We start from the raw sequence: 20,493 nt of genomic DNA, 5'->3' as shown, positions 1-20,493 counted from the left end.
GCTCCTGTACTTTGATGTCATCAAGGTCCTTGCTCTCTTCAATTGCTGTCACTTTAGCACGAAAACTTTCCGGCAATGATCGAAGGATCTTCCTTACAATCTTTGAATCCTCCGTTTTCTCCCCCAAGTTGAATTTACTGACAACCACCTCATTTAGCTTCCCATAAAAAGAGTCAAAAGACTCATCCTCACTCATTTGGAGCTCCTCAAACCGAGTGGTCAGCATTTGCAACTTGGTGTCTTTCACTTTCTTAGTGCCTTCATAGGTGGTTTCCAAAATCTCCCATGCTTCTTTGGCAATGGTAATGTGAGAAATCCTGTGAAATTCATCTGGAGACACACCACAGAAAATAGCATTGAGTGCTTTACTGTTAGCATTAGATGCAGCAAGTGCTGCCTTATCCCAAGTGGATTTGGCTGCCTCAGGTCTGGTCCAACCAATCTCAACAGCATCCCAAACAGATTCATCAATAGAACACAGAAAAGCTCTCATGCGAACCTTCCAAAAAGCATAATTACTACCATCAAAATATGGAGGTGCATTTAGGGATTGAGACCTATCCATCTCAAAAGGGAGTCAAGGATCACACAATGGTAATGAAACCAATAGTAGTGTACCTGCTCTGATACCAATTGAAAGTTCAAAAACTTGTAAAAACACCTTTGAACGTTTAGACCCCTAAATTACAGCTTAACCAATTCAAGCAATATGTCAAACAACTAGTGTGCGGAAACTTAACATATGCTATAATATGAAATTGGTTAAAAACTATCTAAGCCATAACAAAATAAAATCCACAGCAGATAATAAAAAGGCAAAGATAGAGAGGAAGGAAGATGCAAACACAAAGACAACACGCGATGTGTTATCGAAGAGGAAACCGAAGCCCTTGGCGAAAAACCTCTCCGCCGCCCTCTAAGCGGTAAACAATCCACTAGAAAATACATTTGGGATACATGGACAGCAATAGACCCTCCAAGCCTAATCTACCCAGTGCACCTAAGCCCTCCAAGCTTCTTGCTCCAACGAGGTTGCGCCGAACCTTTTTCTTTTCTAGCTTCCCGGATTCTGCTACTAGACCGTAGCATCAACCAATGAAGATTGGTTCCTTCCTAACTGCTTCCCAGAAATCCAAACAACTGTCTCACAGTGATGATGATGGTGAGAACCAGGTTTGGTATAATGCCTCTCAAGGATTTGACAATGGAGAGGAAGAGAGTTGAGGAATTTGGAGAGACTCTAAGGTATAGATTGTGGGTGAATCAATCTTGTTTTTATTTAGGGTTTCTCTCTCAAAATTCTCTCTGGAAACTCTCTTTCAATCGTGGGTAAAAGGGGTATTTATACTGGAGTGGGAGAGGAATGTGAAACGTCAATTTTAACAAAACAGGGGTGGCTCGCGGCTTGACTAAGTCGCGAGATCCAGTCGCGAGATAACCGTATGGCCAGTTGTCCTGTTTTTCCTATAGTGCTCCAGCTTGCATGACTGTTCACCTTCCAGCATGCTTGGCACGTGTGCTGCGTCTAATGGCTTACAGCCGCGAGTCACCCGCGAGTCCCAGCCGCGAGTCTCTGTTTTCTTGCACACTCTTGAGCAATCTTCACTCTATCTCAAAATCCTTGGTATGAGAATCATTAGAGACAAGGATGATGGTACATTGAAGCTTTCACAATCAGAATATGTGAAGAAAGTTCTCAATAGGTTCAACATGAATGAAGCTAAACCGGTGAGCACAACCTTGGGTAGTCATTTCAAACTAAGCAAAGAATAGTCACCGAAGACAGAAGAAGAAAGGGACCATATGAGCAAGGTACCCTATGCCTCAGCTATTGGTAACTTGATGTATACTATGGTGTGTACAAGGCCAGACATTGCACATACAGTGGGAGTTGTGAGCAGATTCATGAGTAGGCCTGGAAAGCAGCATTGGAAGGCAATCAAGTAGATTCTAAGATATCTAAAAGGTTCATGAAATACATGTCTTTGGTTCACAGGTGCAAGATTGAAACTGCAGGGTTATGTAGTTGTTGATTTTGCTGGTGATATTGATAGTAAAAAGAGTACTACTGGGTTTGTTTTTACTCTGGGTGGTACAGCTATATCATGGGCTTCAAATTTACAGAAGATTGTTTCTTTGTCTACTACAAAAATTGAGTATGTCGTAGCAATTGAAGCTGGAAAGGAGATGATTTGGCAACATGGTTTTTTAGATGAATTAGGTAAGAAGCAGAAAATGAGCATTCTACATAGTGATAGTCAGAGTGCAATTTGTCTTGCCAAGAGTTTGGCTTTTCATTCAAAGTTGAAGCATATATAGACAAAATACTACTTTATATGTTACCTTGTTGAAGACAAGTTGGTAATATTTGAGAAGATTTATGGATCTAAGAACTCGGTAAACATGTTGACTAAAGGTGTCACTATTGAGAAGTTGAAACTATGTGCAATTTCAGTTGGCCTTCTAGCTTGAGGATAGGAGGATGAGTTGCAGGGATGAGGGGATTGTGTGTTTGGAGGATTGAGGCTGATGTTGGTGATTGAACTAGTCTCCAAGTGGGAGATTTGTTGGGCTTTATAGAGCCTAATTTTGTTTGATCTGGTTCGACAACTTGACTTGACCCGAATAATATTGTGTGGTTTTTAATGGGAGATTTACTGAGGCTTAATCCATAGAACAGAGGCTTTGGCCGATAGGCCCAAGTTCGAGCACTCATGGACAAGCCTCTTGGGGTTCTAGGGCCAACGCCCTTGGGAAAAATTTTTGGGCCCGTTTTGTATATAAAGAAACCGACTTTAGTGATTAGGGTTTTTTAGAGGTGGTGTTGCTATGTTTTTTGAGTGTGAGAATATTTGTACCCGTACTTTGTACTTTTCCCTGATAATAGTAAATCCCTGCAATTCCGTGGACGTAGGCAAATTGTCAAACCATGTAAATATTGTCTTGTGCGTTTGATTGCTTTCTTTGGCATGTGTTTTCTCTATTTTTTTTGCTTCTTACAGGTTGGGATTTCGGTTAAATTCCCTACAAGAGAGAGAGAGAAAGAGAGAGAAATAGTTATATAAACAAGCATCTGAAGCCAGCCAAGCAAGGGAACAAACTAGACATGTGAAAGAGGCTATATAGGAATAAAAGATAAGAAACTTTATTCTCTTACTTACTGAAATTATGGATTCTGACCTACAAAAGTTATCCCTATTGCCTAAAAGTTAAGACAACAAGAATTTTCCAGACAAAGAAGCCATGTGATCGAAGTACTTCCTTGTTGACTTGGGTGCTATACAATATTTCCGGGGCACATTGAGCAAATCCGTGCAACTAGGTTATCAACCCCTACTAATTATCTAATGCATCTGATATATGTAGTCTCTCTATCATAGAATGTGAGTCGCGCACAATTGTGGGGTCCTCATTCTGTGAGAGGGAGAATGTTTTATATGCCAGCTGCAAAAGATACCTTCTCGTCAACAACACTCCACCTCAACATGCTTGATAAGTACCCCCCATTCACAAACATTACTTACCATGCATAAAGAATTCCAAATGCAGTTTGATTTCAGACATGAATACATTTGACACAGAATATCTTGGCTTCTAGATTGCAAAATTTGAACTAAAGTTATGCCATATATCGATGGCTCTTAGCTCCCACTATGCTATCCTACAAAGCAATTAGGAAAAGTTGAGGAAAAATGATGCCTTGGGAACTAGAAGCCTCAAAATTCATAGAATTTTTAGCAAAAAGAGAATGAGGCCAGAAGCCAAAATCACTGGCTTTTGCAAACTCCCAACTGTCCTTTCTGTGCCACCATAATATGGCTCGATCATTACCAGAAATTTACAACTTCCAACTGATGGATCATTTTTGGTGATCATTGAAACATTGGGAAACTTGCAGGCACCATTAAGCTAATTATTTCTCTGATAGTAACTGTTAAATGCGTAAGAGACATTACCCCGACTATCGAAATTTCCACAAGATGTCCCATAACCAAGGGTAGTGCAATCAGTGAGTCCACAGGCATAGCTCACACTTGGTGACACTTGTGGGTCATCAAGTTTAGCTGATGGCTTCATCACACACCACTTTTGGTCCAGATACTTCATACCCCGTGCCACAACCAGGGTTCCTAAATTTGTTGCACCAAGATTAAGTTGGTATTTTGCTGACCCATCATAATTAAAGATCCCCCCGTGGCATTCAAAATTTCCTGGTTGAACTCTCTTAGCATCCTCATCAATCAAACTAAATAAATACGCATCAACTGCCCCAGGTCTCATAGGGGTTCCTTTCCCACCCAATATATGGGTCATAAAACCTTGGTTGAACTGCTGCGCATCCTGTATATTAGCATTCCGATGCCCATCAGTTGGCCAGCCAATCTCTCCAACTATGATTGGCAAATTTCCAAAACCATTCTTTTGTAGTGCCCACACAAGAGTGTTGTAGTTTGCATGAAACATATTGTAATACGATGTCCCACCATCAGTTACAGGAGTTGCCTTTTCATCAAAAAAGGCATACTCAACAGCAGGGATGGACCCAAGATTTCAAGCTGGGGGGCCAGAGTTAAGCGAATTTTTTTTTTCAAATTCACATCCATGTAGTATTAAAAAACTATCAACCAAGACAAATACACAAAAATCATTGCTTCTTAATATATTAAGATACAATCAACTACCAACAAAAACAAAAGACACAAAATACTATGACTAGTATTTTGTTAGTATTTTCATCTACTATTTTCTTTTTAATATAAGTTAAGTATACAAAGAAAGCGATTCAATAAAGAATTAAAATTATATAACTATACTATTTTATTAAATGAATTAAGTTACCTAAATGCATATAACCAAAATTTTTTTAATAAAAAAAATCACTTTAAAAAACATTTTAGGTTCAATTGGCCATGAGTTATCCTGCCTCGACCTGAAAATTAAGCAGGCCAAGTACGGGTTGACCCTTTTTTACTCAAGGTCCCAAAATCCAAGTAAGGTTTTGAGGTGGTTTATATAGTTCTTTGCTTTTCTAGCCATTGGAGGTCTTCAATGGAGGCCTTAACGGCTTTGATAATGCCTTTGGTGGTTTAAGGATGTGCTTTAAATATCCATCCAATAGTCATGTTTACGCGTCCGTCCATTAGTAATGGTTCACGCATTAAATGCGCGTTTATGGCGCATTGGTCATCTAAAGGCTTCCTTGGATGATGGGAATTTATTGGTTCATCAATTAAGTAGTTACATAGCTAAATTTTAAGAAATGAACCTAAATAATAATACCTAAGTATGTACCTAAGGTTTTCCTATAATGATATATGCAAGGTATCTCAGTGAGCAAAGATGTGATAATTGAGGTGGAAGGCCATGCATTGAAGGCAAACATCACCACTCTTGGTCCACTAGTCCTACCTGTTTTTGAGCAACTTCATTTCTTTACCAATATGCTCTTTAAAAAGGAGAAAGCCGAGCCTTACATCCCTGACTACAAGCTTGCTTTCAACCATGCTTGCATATTGGGAGCAAGTAAGAAAGTGCTGGACGAGATACAAAAGAACTCAGAGCTCACTGAGGATTACATGGAGGCATCAAGGAAAACTTTGGAGCGATTTGGGAACACTTTTTGTAGTAGTATTTGGTATGAATTGGCGTACCTGGAAGCAAACTCAAAGGTCAAGAATGGTGATAGAATTTTGCAAGTTGCTTTCGGGTCAGGGTTCAAGTGTAATAGTGTTGTTTGGAAGGCTCTTAGGAATGTGGGGAAGCCTAAGCTGAGTCCTTGGATTGAGATTAATTATATCTGGAGGATGATTCAAAAAAAAGAAGGATAAGATGATATATAATTGTAGTTGTTTGGAGGGGATTCTAGCCTTTTGCCCCTATTGGGCAAAATATTTGGCAATATGCCCTTGTTTCCAAACTATATAGGATCGTGCCCCTGTTTTGAAACTCAATTTTAATAAAATCGAGTTTCAATGAAAAACTCGATTATATGGAAATCAAGTTATGCCAAATGAAACTAAAAAAAAAAAAATTGCCAGATGTAGTGGGTAATTTTTTATTGCTAACTTGATATTAAATCATTGTTTTTATTGGCTTAATTTTGTGTGTATTTATTATCTCATATTTATGTATTTTTCTGGGGCATTATTATATTTGGGTAAAATGTACTTGAGCCTGTTAAACCTCGGCCAAAGTTGCATTCTGCAACCTACTTGTGAAGTGCATAAGAGCATCCACAACAAATGTTCTAAAAAAAATGTCATTTTGACACACCAAAAGTTTACTTTATTATTTTACCACGTCATTTTACAACATCTAATTTATCATATGTTTTATCATTCAATTCTATACATTAAAATAATATATTAACTCCTCCCACCATCATCATCATCAACCACAACAACAATAAAGTCAAAAAAGATGAGAGAGAAATGAATAAAAAACTTTTTTTTAGCACTCTTGTCCGTACCGTTCCAAAATGGAACGGTACTGTTCAGATGTAGCAAAAATTATGAGATTTGAAACATCTCATAAAAAAAGTTTTTGTGTTTAATGTGCCAAATGTGTCAAATATTTAACGTTTGGCACATTGGGTACATCTCCTGTGGATGCCCTAACATACTAAATTTGGGATCTTTGTTGTATGCAAGTCGTGACTAGCATGCAGACGTCATTTCCTACGTACACTGTCATGATCGACTTTTCAGCTTTATCAAATATGACAAATAACACAGATTGTGCATGCTCGACGTGAAAAATAAGTCAAAGCTAAGTATATACACCTAGAGAGAGTCCATTTTATTCATCTTAACCATTCCGTTTTGTTGAGAGAGAGAGCCTTCGACTAGAACCTAAATTCCTTCATATTCTCACTTCTCCATTTCTCTTCCAAATGATATATTCTTGAGAGAAATTTGTAACTGTAATTTGCATTACCAAACACATAATGTTGTGAGGCTATTGAAGGCATGGAAACCATTGGAGCCCAAGTTCAAATCCGAATAATATTGGTGGCTTTCCATTGGCAGCTCAATAGTGGTGATTTTGGAAAGCTAGTTGAAGAAATGGCTCAATGTGTCAGGCTATACAGAGCTTAATTTGTGTTTAATTCAGATTATGATCCAACCTAATATAGAAGTGTTACTATTTATTAATGGGAGATTTTTGAGACACTACAACAAACTTTAGTTATTTCAATCCTCTTTTATCGAGAGTTTACTAAAATCTGTCGATACAATCTATACATACAAATGCCTTTGGTTATATTATTAAACTTTATCTCAAAGGTTATTAGGTCCTCAAAATAAGTAAAAACACCCTTGAAATAAATGTTAAAAAATTAAAAAAAAATAAAAAAAATAATAAAAAAAAAGGTACAAAACTTTACATTTTTCAGCCCACAACCCTTGATAAAATATGACAAAATTTTCAGCCTTGAAAAAAGCACACAAAAAAAATTTAAAATGATAGCCACAGCCCCTGATAAAATATTTGTTCACTCTCTCCCAGAAACTGAGAAAGCATAGAGCTCAAAGAGCTCGACGATCATGGAAATCTCAGCTCGACGATCATGGAAATCGCACAGCTCCGATTAGGTTCGGATTGATCTCGGCAATTTGTGACTCTTCGTCTCTCTTGGCGTTGTGTTCTCAGTTCCAATTAGGTACGAATTGACCATGGAAGTCACAAACCCTAATTTTGTCTTTGATTTTTTTGTTTTTTGGTTTACCCACACTTTTTCATCGATTTCCCCATAATTTTCGTTTCACATTTCTCAGAAAACTGAGAAATGGAAGTCACTCTTTCTCTCATTCTCTCAGCAATGGTGTTCAAGGTTTCTCGCGTCGAGACCAAGCCAATCGATGGCCAAAAGCCTGGTACCTCTGGTCTCCTCAAGAAGGTTCAATTTCCCTTTCTTTCTATTCAATTCAATTCGATTTGATTCGATTCTTTCATTGTTGCGCTTTAATGTTCGTTGCTTTTTATTTGATCTAATGCGTTTCACCGAATCAATCACTTTATCGAAATTAAACCATGCAAATTCGATCTCTATTTGATCGAATTGATCAATTTTGATGCAGGATCAGATTATTCAAAAACTTGTTTTTTTCATTCAGATTCTCATCGAATCAAATCTTAGTATAACTGCACTACTTGTCTGGATCAGTGAGGCTTGTGAAAATCAATTTGAATTCACTGCCTTTTTGTATTCTGACTGTGTTGATGAATAAATATTGATTTCTCTATTTCGCTTTGGATTCAAGAACTATTAGTTTATCAATTGCTGAGTTACTACGCAATTGTTGATATATGTGTTAATTTATATTGTTTGTTGTTTTATTGTGTGGAAAATGCTTGGGCAATCTTTTTGTCTTTGTTTGTAGCATTGGCCTCTTTGTAATGGCTGGGTGGTGAGAATCTTTATGACACTATCCATCTAGGATGTTCCACATGCACAAAAGTTTAAGTTTCATGAAGTCACTCAATTTATTTATAAGGTTAAAAAGATTATAATCATAGAGGTTATAATTAACTTATAAAGGAAATGATAACTCCATTTAATAAATGTAGTTCTAGGTTGTCAATGAGAAGATAATACAGCAACCAAATGGGGCAATGTGGGACCGAATGATGGGTCTTCACTCCCATCCTGCATTGACAAAGAGATTACTCTGTTCTTGTGGGGTCAAGTTATTTAGGTTGGTTAAAGGAGTTAAGCAATTAAACTAACTTAGTTAAGCAATTAAACTAACTTGTTTCAACAAATTCAAAGGATAATAGTTAATTCAATGATTCTTGAACCTTCGAAGCTAACTTGTTTTGATAACAGTTGGTTAACTACTTTAAGCAATTAAAGGAGTTAAGCGGAGAAACTAACTTGTTTTGTCCTTGAAGCTATTAACCTAATTTGTTTTTAATGTGTGTGTGTGTGTGTGTGTGAAATTCCGTTGCAAATTGATAAATTTGGTTGTTTATAGCAGATGCAGAATGTTTTAGAAAGGATATGGATTGACATAGACATTACCCTGATTGTGTGCATGCGTATGTGTGTGAAATTTCATTGGAAATTGTTGCATTTTGATGTTTATGACTGATGAAGAATGTTTTGGAAAGTCTGGGTTGACAAAGAGATCACTCTGTCCTTAGGGTCATGTTAGTTAGATTGCTTAAAAGAGTTTAGCAATTAAACTAACCTGTTTCAACAAATTGGAAGAATAATATTTCATTTTATGTTTCTCTAACCTTCAAAGCTAATATGTTTTGATAAGGGTTGGTTGATTTCTTTATTGCGTAAAGGAGTTAAGTTGCTTTGTATGTTTCTCTATACATTGTAATCTACTAAGCATATTTTTCATTTATCTTTGGTCAGTTACTTTTGCAACTCTGGGGGAGAAGACCACAGTGATGTCACCTGAAGTATTTATCAGTGTGGGGTTCTGTGTTGCAGGTGAGCTTGTGATTTGTGTTCCTGATCTGCTTCTCAATGTTCTGTTTTGGCTTTCTATGGACATAATAAGATGAAATTCAAAGCATGAATCACATTTAATGGCTTGAATAACTAATGATGTTGTTAGCTTAGGATTTACTTTTTCTCTGATTCCTCTAACCTGCAATTTCAACCTGATTTATGGTAGAAGTTGAAATATTGGTTGAAAGAGAATAAAATCACATTGATTGCACACTGAAAATATTCTTTGCAATCCATTACAGCATCCTTGATTATATAGCTGCTTGTGATATGCATTCATTATCTTAGGTATGGCATGAATTCATATCTGTGTCTCTTACTCTAACAATTGCTTCAAATCAGGTTAGTGCAAAATGCTGGGGAATTTGTTGTCACTTTCCCAATAGCCTATCATACAGGGCTCAGTCATGTTGAGAAACCTTTCAGTTTTAATATGGTAGTTTGAGGTTGGAATTGTAATGGTGACTCTTGTTGCTGTCATTAAATGAGAATACCTATTTCATCCCTTTGATTTTGGAAATTTAGGGTTTAATTGTGGGGAGGCAACTAATATTGCAACTCCTGAATGATTGTCAAGTTTTAATATTGTAATACGCACTCTTTTTTTATGCATATTAGTTTAATAATTAATTTGCTTCAGATCTGGCTTTTTAATTTTTAATTATCAGATGTTTGAATATTGAGTGATGACGAAACACAATGTCTCAAGTAGCTCCGGTAACTGTGATTGTTTATTATTAACATTGACCAATTTGCTAATAATAAACCCCAAAAAGTCACCTTTTTTTATTATTATTTATAAAGAGCTAGTTCTATCTGGCTGTACAAAACTGTGAATAACTTTGAATCTCTTTTCTTCTTCATCTTCATTTTTAGTATTACAGGTAATCAGACTCTCTCTCCCTCTCTGTTTCTCTTTTCATATTTTAGCTTTGTAATTTCAGTTATTCTTCTTCTTCTTCTTCTTATTATTATTATAGTCTTCTTGGTTTGACTACAATGATTGCAATCAAAACTAGATATATGAAATCTATTGCGCCTTTTTTTTCTTTTTGAAATTATGGGTATCTTGAATTTGATATTGTGGAAAGGTGCGTAGATATATTTGCTGGGAAATTAACAAACTTTTGGTATTCTGTTTCACTTTGGACATGGACCACCATTGAAAACCAAGAATTCTAATATATGTATGTTGTATATTGCATTAGTCTATCAACAAATGCTCTCTTTGATTGCAAAACATAGAACTTTCAAGTGCTACTATTTATTTTTAATGGGTATGCACTTATATGGTTGGAAAACTATGCTTGTTTAAGAATCCTAACATTGAGTAGTTGAATATGAAACAAGTTACTTGTTATGCACTCTGTTTAGAAATTTAGAGGATGGTTTGGAATAGGAATGGGTGTCTCTGGTATAGGATGCCATGATTACTATGCTTGTTTTAAGATCTATGTTGTGGCCCTTTATTAGTTTATATAGGTGTGAGCTTATTTATTGGATGATTTGGTATCTCACTAGTTTTGGTTTTGCTAAAGTCTATTCCTGCTTTTAGGTTATTCTTCATGTGTTTCTTCTGGTGTTCCTTACATTTTTCAATTTCATAATCTGTATCATTCTCTCTTTTTCAGAAACTTGAAGACACCATAATGGCTAAAATGTTCAATTGCAGTAGCTGATAACTTCTTGTTTTGGAGATGATGATGATGAATAAAATGTATCAAAACTTTTAACTCTTGGACAGATTTGGTCTTTGTATAGTGTGGTGGTTGATATCTTTTCTCTTAAACAATAATTGACATATCACTTTTAAGACCATTGATATCATTTTTGCTATACGTCAATATCATAGCATATCATCTCAACAATTGTGAATTTTTGTGTATGTGTGTGTGTGTGTGTGTGTGTGTGTGTATATATATATATATATATATATATATATTGTGCATGATTATGGTTTTTAAAAAATAAAAAATAAATAAAATCTTATTTTGAGGATCAAGAGACCCCTTAAATAACCTTATTTATCAAGAGTTGTTAATGTAAATATTTTAAACCCTGGTAAAAGGTTATTTAAAGGTCTCTTGACCCTTAAAATAATATTAGAGTACTTGGTTTGAGGGCCACAAAAGCTTTCAAAATTTTTTTTTCGACGGTATAAGTTTCGAAAGTTATCAGGGGTCAATTGGACTCTTAAAATAATTTTTCTTAAGGTTTTTTAATACTATTTTCAATGGTTTTGACCCTTGAAAAAAGTCAGATTTGTTGTAGTGAGGCTCAGGCTGTATTTGTTTTGGCTAAAAATGATTCCAGGAAATCCTTTTACATGAAACCGTGTGTTTGGTTGCGCATGGAAAATAGAATTTTTCGGAAAATTATTTACTTTGACTGTAAAATAGCTCTTTTAACTTGGAAAATATTTTCAGCTTCTGTTTTACCTTCAAATCATTTCCGGAGACGCGCAAAGAGAGAGAGAGAAAGAGAGAGGCCTCACAGACGCACAAATAGAGAGTTTGAGTTCGCACCATTGAGTTCGAGATCGCACCGGTCAGATCGTCATCCTTGTCCCCTCCACACGACGGTGAGATCGCGCCACAAATCCACGAACCGATCGACCCACCTCGTCCACTGGCGAGATCGCGCCACGAATCGATCGCCGTCCTTGTCCCCTCCACGCGACGATGAGATCACGCCACGAACCCACGAACTGATCGACCCACCTCCTCCACCGGCAAGATCACGAACCCACGAATCGATCGACCCATCCCTCATCCTCACCAACAAACCCACGAATCGATCGACCCATCCCTCATCCTCACCAACAAACCCACAAACCAATCGCGCCACGATTGGTCCTATGATTTTGATTTTTTTTGTTTTGATTTTTGTTTCTTGTTTATATATTTTGATTCTCTATGATAATATTTGTTTGGATCCTAAGAAAATGTAAGAAACATGATAAAAATGGATTTTCTAGAACATTTTCAGCAACACAACCAAACACTAGAAAATATTTTCCAAAGTATTTTTTGGAATACAACCAAACACTTGAAGATATTTTCCTTTCCCGAAAATATTTTCACCTGAAAATATTTTACACTCGAAAAATATTTTACATCCAGCCAAACACAACCTTAGTCCATGAAGTGAAGGCTTGGGAGATTTTTTAATTGTACTGCCTCATTTTGTATAATTTCCTTGAACATAGTGAAGCACTACAACTCCATAGATGTAAGCAAATTGTTAAACTATGTTATTTTTTGTGTTGTGTGATTGCCTTTGCATGTGTGCTATTTTTATTTTATTTTTCGCATCTCACATATCTAGGAATTAATGAATATTTCCAACACGATGAAGCTGATTGCTAGTTAGAACTTGGAGGGCTCAAGTACTTGGGGGGACATGGGCTTAGACATAGTCATCATTGTACTTCAACTATTCATACTATTGGAGTTTTTCAACAGTGGCGTTAATGGAGAGGCTTTTCTCCCCAAGTGCTTGTGCTTTCCTTTTCCCAACATGGGTGCTTTAAATTAAAATAAAAAATGTAAGTTACATGTATATTTTTTCATCTCTTAGAGCATTTACATATGAGAATGTAAAAAAAGATCTATTTTATATTTTCGAATACTACTTTATTTATTTTACCAACCCATTAAACAATATACACAACATTTCAGTTCTTATTTTGCACATCCCAACCAATATTATTCATTTATTTATTCTTTCCCTCTCTTCCTCTATTTATTTTTTTCCTCTCTCTCTCTCTCTCTCTCTCTCTCTCTCTCTCTCTCTGTGCTATTACCTACCAACAACCAGTCTTCCTCTCCTTTTCGTCTCTTTCTGCTACCCAGCAACCAAATCCATCAATACCAAAATCAACAAGCAATCCAAATCCAAAATAAACATAGAAACACCCAACCAATACCACCCTTGAAACACTGAACGGCCACCACCATTGGAACAGGGAACTAAAAACCAAAAACCCAACCACACCACCAAAACCCAGATCGCAAAACACAACCACCAATGCAACTACCACCAAAACTCTGCCTGCCACCTCCACTGAAACCCAAATCGCAACCCACCGACCCAAAATCTCAACCAACTACCACTTAAATCGCGAGACCCACCACCCATTCATAGCACCACCAATCCATCGCCAAAAAATCGTGAGAAAGAGGGTCGAAGAAAGAATAGAGAAGAGAGGAGAGTCAAAGAGTGAAAGATGAAAAGAGAAGAGTCAAAGACGAAGAGTGAGAGAAGAAGAAAAGAAAAAGAAAGAAGAGAGAGAGGAGAGAAAAGAAAAAAGTCAGATAGTCGTCGAGAGAAGAAATAGGAAATAAAATAATATTTTTTTAATTTTACATACCTACTACATAGGTTCTATATACCAGGAATGGCAACAGGTTAGGCTTGGGGTTTCTTTAAACCCGAACCTGACTTGCCACCCACGTTTACAAATGTAGACACCATCGGTTGTTTAGGCAATATGGACATCTCTGTAGCAATTCACACATTGATCTATCTAGTTTGGGTGAGCCCTTTGACATTTTAACGATTCCTAATTCTGTAAGGTTGCTTCTTCACCTATTCGACTCTCCCTATATAAACGGTCGAGGACTACGGCTATGCACTCAACCAGTTTTGCTAGTCGGTCGAATCTGGTTATTTCATTTGATCCACGAAGTTCTTCCATTTCATGGGCTAGTTAGTTTAGTTTACTAGGTCTGGGTAGGAAAACCTTTCATGTTCGAATGTAGCCCTAATAACCCCGTAAAACCCGAACCTGCCCCATTTACTAAATTTGTTTTTTTTACCCCCAAACCCATCCCGTCAAGCCCCCAGGGGCCTTGCCCCACCATGCCCCTAAATTTTTTTTTTTCAATTTTTTTTTTCAAGCCTGAACTAGAGGGCCAAATCTTTGAAAAAAAAAAAATCAATTTTTTGTTTTCTTGATTTTCAACTACAAACACAACTATCCAGATTCACAAATCACAATACAAAAATCCTAATTATTTTTTTGTAATGAGAGAGAACGAAACCCAAAAAAGAAGAAGATAAAAGGATAAAAAGAAGTGCAGATCACAATCACAGATCAAAACCCACTCATGTGCCCACAGTCACATATCAAAACCCATATACCCATAGATCAAAACCCACACCATCACAACTATAGATCGAAAACTCACATCCACAATCAGATTTCTAGAGAGAGATGGCGGCGGCTAGGGTTTGGATTTGTGAGAGAGAGAGTTTGCTATGAAAAAGTGAGAGAGCATTGCAAAATATGGAGTCTGAGAAAGTGAGCGACGCAGTAAGGGAGGCAGGGAGGATGGACCGGTGAGGTGGAGGAGGGACCGGCACAGTGAGGTGGGGGAGGCAAGGAGGAGGGCAATGACAGTAAGTGAGAGTGAGAGTGAGGGAGAGGGAGGGTGGCTAAGAGTTGAGAGTGAGGGATGAGAATGACGGATTAGGGTTAGAGAAATGAGAAAGTTAGTATTTATAGTTAGAGTTTTTAAAATTTTTTATATAATATATGTATACGGGTTGGGTTTGGGGAGGGTATGCATATTACCCTCACCCGACTCGAACCCACTAGGGGTTGGGTTTTTAAAACCCAAACCCGCCCTATTTGCTTCACGGGTCGGGTAAAAACCAACCCATTAGGGTTGGGTTGGGTACCCATGGGTTGGGCAATTTTTGCCATCCCTACTATATACTCATACTTACTATAACAAGGTTGTAAAAAAATTTAGGTTTACACACCAAGGCAAAGAAGGATTTTAACATGTTTGGGCTGTAAAATAGCAATTTGGGGGGTTGTACTAATACTCTTAAGAGCATTAGCATCGAAGTGTTCAAAACACCCAAATTTCTATTTTAGCATCTAAAACAACAAAAAGAAAGCAACAATCGAGTAGGTATTGCTAAAATTTTTAGCACATAGCTAAATTAACTTCTTAAATATAGAAGTTACTGTAGCTGTGATGGTAAAAACAAAAATGATAATTTTATTGTCTCTCTCTTCTAAAAAAAAAAAAAAAAAAAAAATCTCTCTCACTTCTAATTCTCTCTAATTCTCTCTCTCTCTCTCTCTCTCTCTTGCGCACACGCACGCGATTTTGGGTGGCTATGGATTGGCAGTTGGGCTATGGATTGGTGGGTGGATATGGATCAGGTGGGTGGTAGATGGGTTTGTGGTGGGTGGTGGACGGGTTTGTTGTTCTAGGTTTGTGGTGAATTTTAATAAGTTTGTGATTTTGGTGGTGGTTGTTGACTATGGTTTTGGTGATGGTTGTTGATTGTGGTGGGGTGGTGGCGATTGTGATTGTTATAGTTGGTAGTGTATGTAGTTAATGTGGGTTTGTTGGGTAGTGATAGATATGGGTTTGGTGGTTGCTGGCGATGGTGGTGTTGCAGCTGTGGGTTTGAGGTTGCTGAGTTGCTTCAAAAAGATATATACATATACATACATACATACATACATATATATATATATATATATATATATATAGAGAGAGAGAGAGAGAGAGAGAGAGAGAGAGAGAGAGAGAGAGAGAGAGAGAGAGAGAGAGAGAGAGAGAGAGAGAGAGAGAGACAAGACTTAGGTATAGTACTTAGGTGCTATTCTTTAGGATTCCCTTTTAAGATTCTGTCATGTGGATTTTTTCTTATAGGATGGAAGAGTATTTTTTAGTTAAGTAGTCACATGGCTGAATCTTACGAGGGGAATCTAAGGAACAGCACCTAAAGTACTGTACCTAAGTTTTGTACACACACACACACACACACACACACACACATAAAGTTTATAATAAATAAAAGAATAGTGTTTGGCTGGATGTGATAAATAAGAAATGGGATATTGGGTGAGTTGTAAAATTGTATGTTAAAATAGGTAAATTGATATGTCACAAATCATAAGAAGTACTAATTCAATACTCATTTATTCTTTTGTTGAAATTCCATGTCGTTGTCATACTAATTTGTAAGCTTTTTTTTTTTTTAGTATAATTTGTAATAACTTTAGCATTTTCTTCCAAAAATAAATTATGAATCAATAGAAATTCAACTCAATCACCATTAAGTGAATGAAAAATATTAAAACTACTACAAATTTTACAACAAAAAGCTTACAAACTGATATGACAAAAATATTGCAGGGAAGTGGTTTTTGAGCCTAAGTGATATTGGACCTCGAATGAAAATAGGCCTAATATTGACTGGCCCATTCTGATGGCTGACCACTTTGAAAGAGTAAAACCTTGGACCACATACTAGGTCTGGACACTATACTCCTTGGGAATGTTACAGATCGGGATCTGAGGATGAGACACTTACTAAGCTACCGAGGATGATGCACTTGCCAAGCTATTGAGGAGGAACTATGGGAAATGCATAATTTTTCGATGAAGCCTATTGAAAATTCTTGATAAAGTAACAGTCACCTCCGCATTAATAAGATTCAGTTGCTTGGCGCAGTCACATTTATTGATGAATGACTGGCCTGAACAGTGTAGGAAGCCCCAAAAGTCTCCATTTATCATGAAAGTAAGGAAGCCAGAGCTTGATGGGATAAGAAGCCCTTCAGCTGTGTAGGGACAACACATTCGAAAGATGAAAATAGTGCAAATGTAAGGGAGAATAAGGGCAAAGAGGAGAACACACAAAAAGTGAGACAAAAACTTAGAAAAAGAAAGAGAGAGAGAATTGTGAAGAGAAAATAGAGCTTTAGAACATATTCAAAAGCATGTTCTTGAGAAGAAAGTAACCAAGTGTATTGTATTGCTTCTAATTGCATGTATAATATAGCTTCATCTTCCTAGTTTTCACATAGAATTTTGTTCTTATTCAAATCACCACAGTAGATTATTAGTAACCCCATACTACAAATTAATTGTGTCTTTAAGAGGGTAGTTAATCATTTTCACCGGCACAAATATGATTGGTGCCACTTAAACAATATAATAGAATGTTTGAATAACTTAAAAAAAAAAAAAAATTGGTGATAAGTTAGTTTGTAAAACCTATATAGTAAAATTTGTAGTGTTATTAGCTTACTTTGAGTGAATTAATCATATTAATAATATATTTGAAATAAAAATTATAATATAAAAAACAAACTAAATATTATTTAAGTTATATTTAGATATAAACAGAACCCTTTAAAATTTTTTCCCTACTGTCTTAAGCAGGCACCGCACACACATATTGTTTGATATAAGTTCATATAATTTGTTAAGACTTTAGAGTCTTTATTTTATTTAGTGGGTATGTTTGGTTGGGATGATTTTAGGGAGGATGCAAAAAAAGAGTGAAAAATAGGAGATAAAATGGGTAGAAAGAATGTTTGGTTAGGATGAGAAGGGGATAGAAAAATGATAAGGCCTAAAAACCACCATTAATAACAACAACTAGGGCTATCCAGACCCGACCGGAGCTCGACAACCTGGCTAAACCGCCTGATTCCAGCCCAAACCCAAGGTCCAGTCGGTCGGCGACGGGTTTCCGTTCTCAAAAACCGACAACGGTGGGTCGAGTGGCGGGTTTGCATCTCCAAAATTCGAGCAACCCGAATTTGACTGAAGTTATAAAAAAATTCGGCCAAATCCTGCAAAAACAAGCCAGATCTGGTGAGATCTCGACTAGATTCGGCTAGATCTGGTGGTATTTAGCCTAATCCGGCCAAATCCCAGCAATTTTTAGAGAAAAAATGTAAATTCCAGTGAAAAAAAATGTAGATTCCAACGATAAAATGCAAATTCCGGTGACATTTCGGAAAATTTCCAAATTTCGGCAATGCCTTTTTATTTATTTATTTATTATTATAGATTTCGATGCCTTTTTTTTTATTTTTTTATTTTTTTTTTAAATTCTGGTGACCGACCTGGCTCGATCGACACTCACCCTCACCTAAAACAGACTCTACCGATTTTTCCTGCAGTCGATTTCGGGTTCCTCTGCCCTCCACCTGACGCCAATAGGTCGAGTGTAAGTTGGATCCAAAATCGACCCGGCCCGACCTGTGGACAGCGCTATCATCATCATCAACAACAACCATAATAATATATACTAGCCTCTGAGCACGCGTTCACGTGCGTGCTCAGAGGCTCTTCTATTTTTTGAGTAAAAATTAATAATTTTGATTTATTATAATTTGAGATTTCTACTTTTTCCAATTACCCAAAAAAAAAAAATATGAATACTTGGGGTGAGTTTTGTAGATTGGAGGAGTTTTAAAATTAACAAAAGAGTGATTCTATTTTGTAGGGAGTTAGAGAATAGAAGTAGGAATTTAAACTAACATAAAAGTAAGAGCTTATTAGAAGCAGGAAGACATTTCAACGTATAAGTAAGAATTTATTATTTTTATCAATTTACTATTTTAACACAATTTTTAAGTTTTAGGTAGAGGTATTTTTGACAAAAAAAAACTAATTTTTTTTTGCTAATTTATTATTTTATTTCAATTTTAAAGTTATTGGTTAATTAATTTAGAGATATTTTCAACAGAAAAAAAATAATAATTAATTTTCTGAATTCACTAAATATATATATATATATATATATTTTGATAATCATGCAAAAATACATTCAACCTTGGCACGTTCTTTGAGGGGGAGTGGAAGCATGCTGTAAAACACAAAGTTTAAAATAAAATTTTCAATCATTTACTCTCACATGAGAGTCTTTCACGACAATAATATATATAATCATGCAAAAATACACTCAACCTTGGCACGTTCTTTGAGGGTGAGTGGAATCATGCTGGAAGCCACAAAGTTTAAAATAAAATTTTCAATCATTTACTCTCACATCAGAGTCTGCAATAGCCTTTCACGTGGCATAAACAGACAAAAGTCACAAAACAAGAGAGCTTTAAACAGACGGCAATTTTGGTCGTACGTCTTGGGTCACACCTCACGGTTAATTTTGCCATGAAAACAGTTAATTTAGTTTATATTATTCTTAATTTATGATAAATTTAGTTCTTATTATTAATTCATTAATTAATAAAAAATATATTTACATATATGGTAAGGTGTGCAATTGCTAACACAGTTGAAGTAATAATAAAAAAAAAAACTTATGGAAAAATATTTCAATAGTAAATTGTGTTTATAGTAAATTATTTTAAAAGTAATTTTGCTTAAATCATTATTTTAAAGTAATTTTACTTAAATCATAATTTTAAAGTAATTTTACTTAAATCATAATTCTCGGCTTAATAAATTTTAGAAAATATTATATATCCTTTTAAGTTTTAACATGGTTGATTTTCATTTCCGCCATATATTCCACGTTACTATGTTTAGTTAGCTGATTTTACTTTGAAATAAAGGAGATTCTCAAAATAAAAAAAATAAATAAAGACTTTCGAATAAATGAGACATGTCCTTTCGGAAAGACCTGACAATTTCTCAGAACAAATTGAATTCTTATGGGTTGAGGGCCTAATCATTTCTTAGAAAAAAATGAGTCCTTATTGGTTGGTGAAGAAGACGATTTTAAAGAGAGATTAGTAGCTGTATGGAAAGAGATTTTTAATATCATTGTTTAAATATTATGAAAATATATATATATATATTAAAAAGTATTATGAAAAAATGTATTATAATATTTAAAAATTAAAAACTATGTTTAAACAACAGTACTAAACACTTCAAAGACTATTGTTCATGGTTCATACTACACACTGCTGCTAAGTGTTTTTGGGTCTAAAGCATATTGAAGATGGCCAGGGGGTGTTTGGTTTGTGTTTTTAAACAACCATTTTCAGTTTTTAAACAACATTTCACATATTTCAACGCACTTTTTCACCTATACGTATTTCCACAAATATTTTTAAACAACAATTTTCAGTTTTTAAATACATATATCAAACGAGCCCCAGATCTCCAAGGTTATTTTTGTTCCTATTTTAGTTGTTGCAATTAATATTATTTTATTAAAAAAAAACAAAGAATTGTTTTAGCCTTACTAATTTAGTCCAACACATCAAATATTTGGGTCTCAATTAT

The 20,493-nt window shown here is 35.7% G+C and overlaps 1 pseudogene; it reads right to left on the bottom strand.

Moving 5' to 3' along the window:
* Positions 1-3,723: 3,723 nt before the first annotated feature.
* Positions 3,724-9,227, bottom strand: LOC115966325 (annotated as a pseudogene).
* Between the last annotated feature and the right edge of the window lie 11,266 nt (positions 9,228-20,493).

Source organism: Quercus lobata, chromosome 11 (assembly GCF_001633185.2).
Source record: "Quercus lobata isolate SW786 chromosome 11, ValleyOak3.0 Primary Assembly, whole genome shotgun sequence".
NCBI classification, from domain to species: Eukaryota; Viridiplantae; Streptophyta; class Magnoliopsida; order Fagales; family Fagaceae; genus Quercus; species Quercus lobata.
Note: the sequence above shows the minus strand (reverse complement) of the source record. Positions and strands in the feature narration are given on the sequence as shown.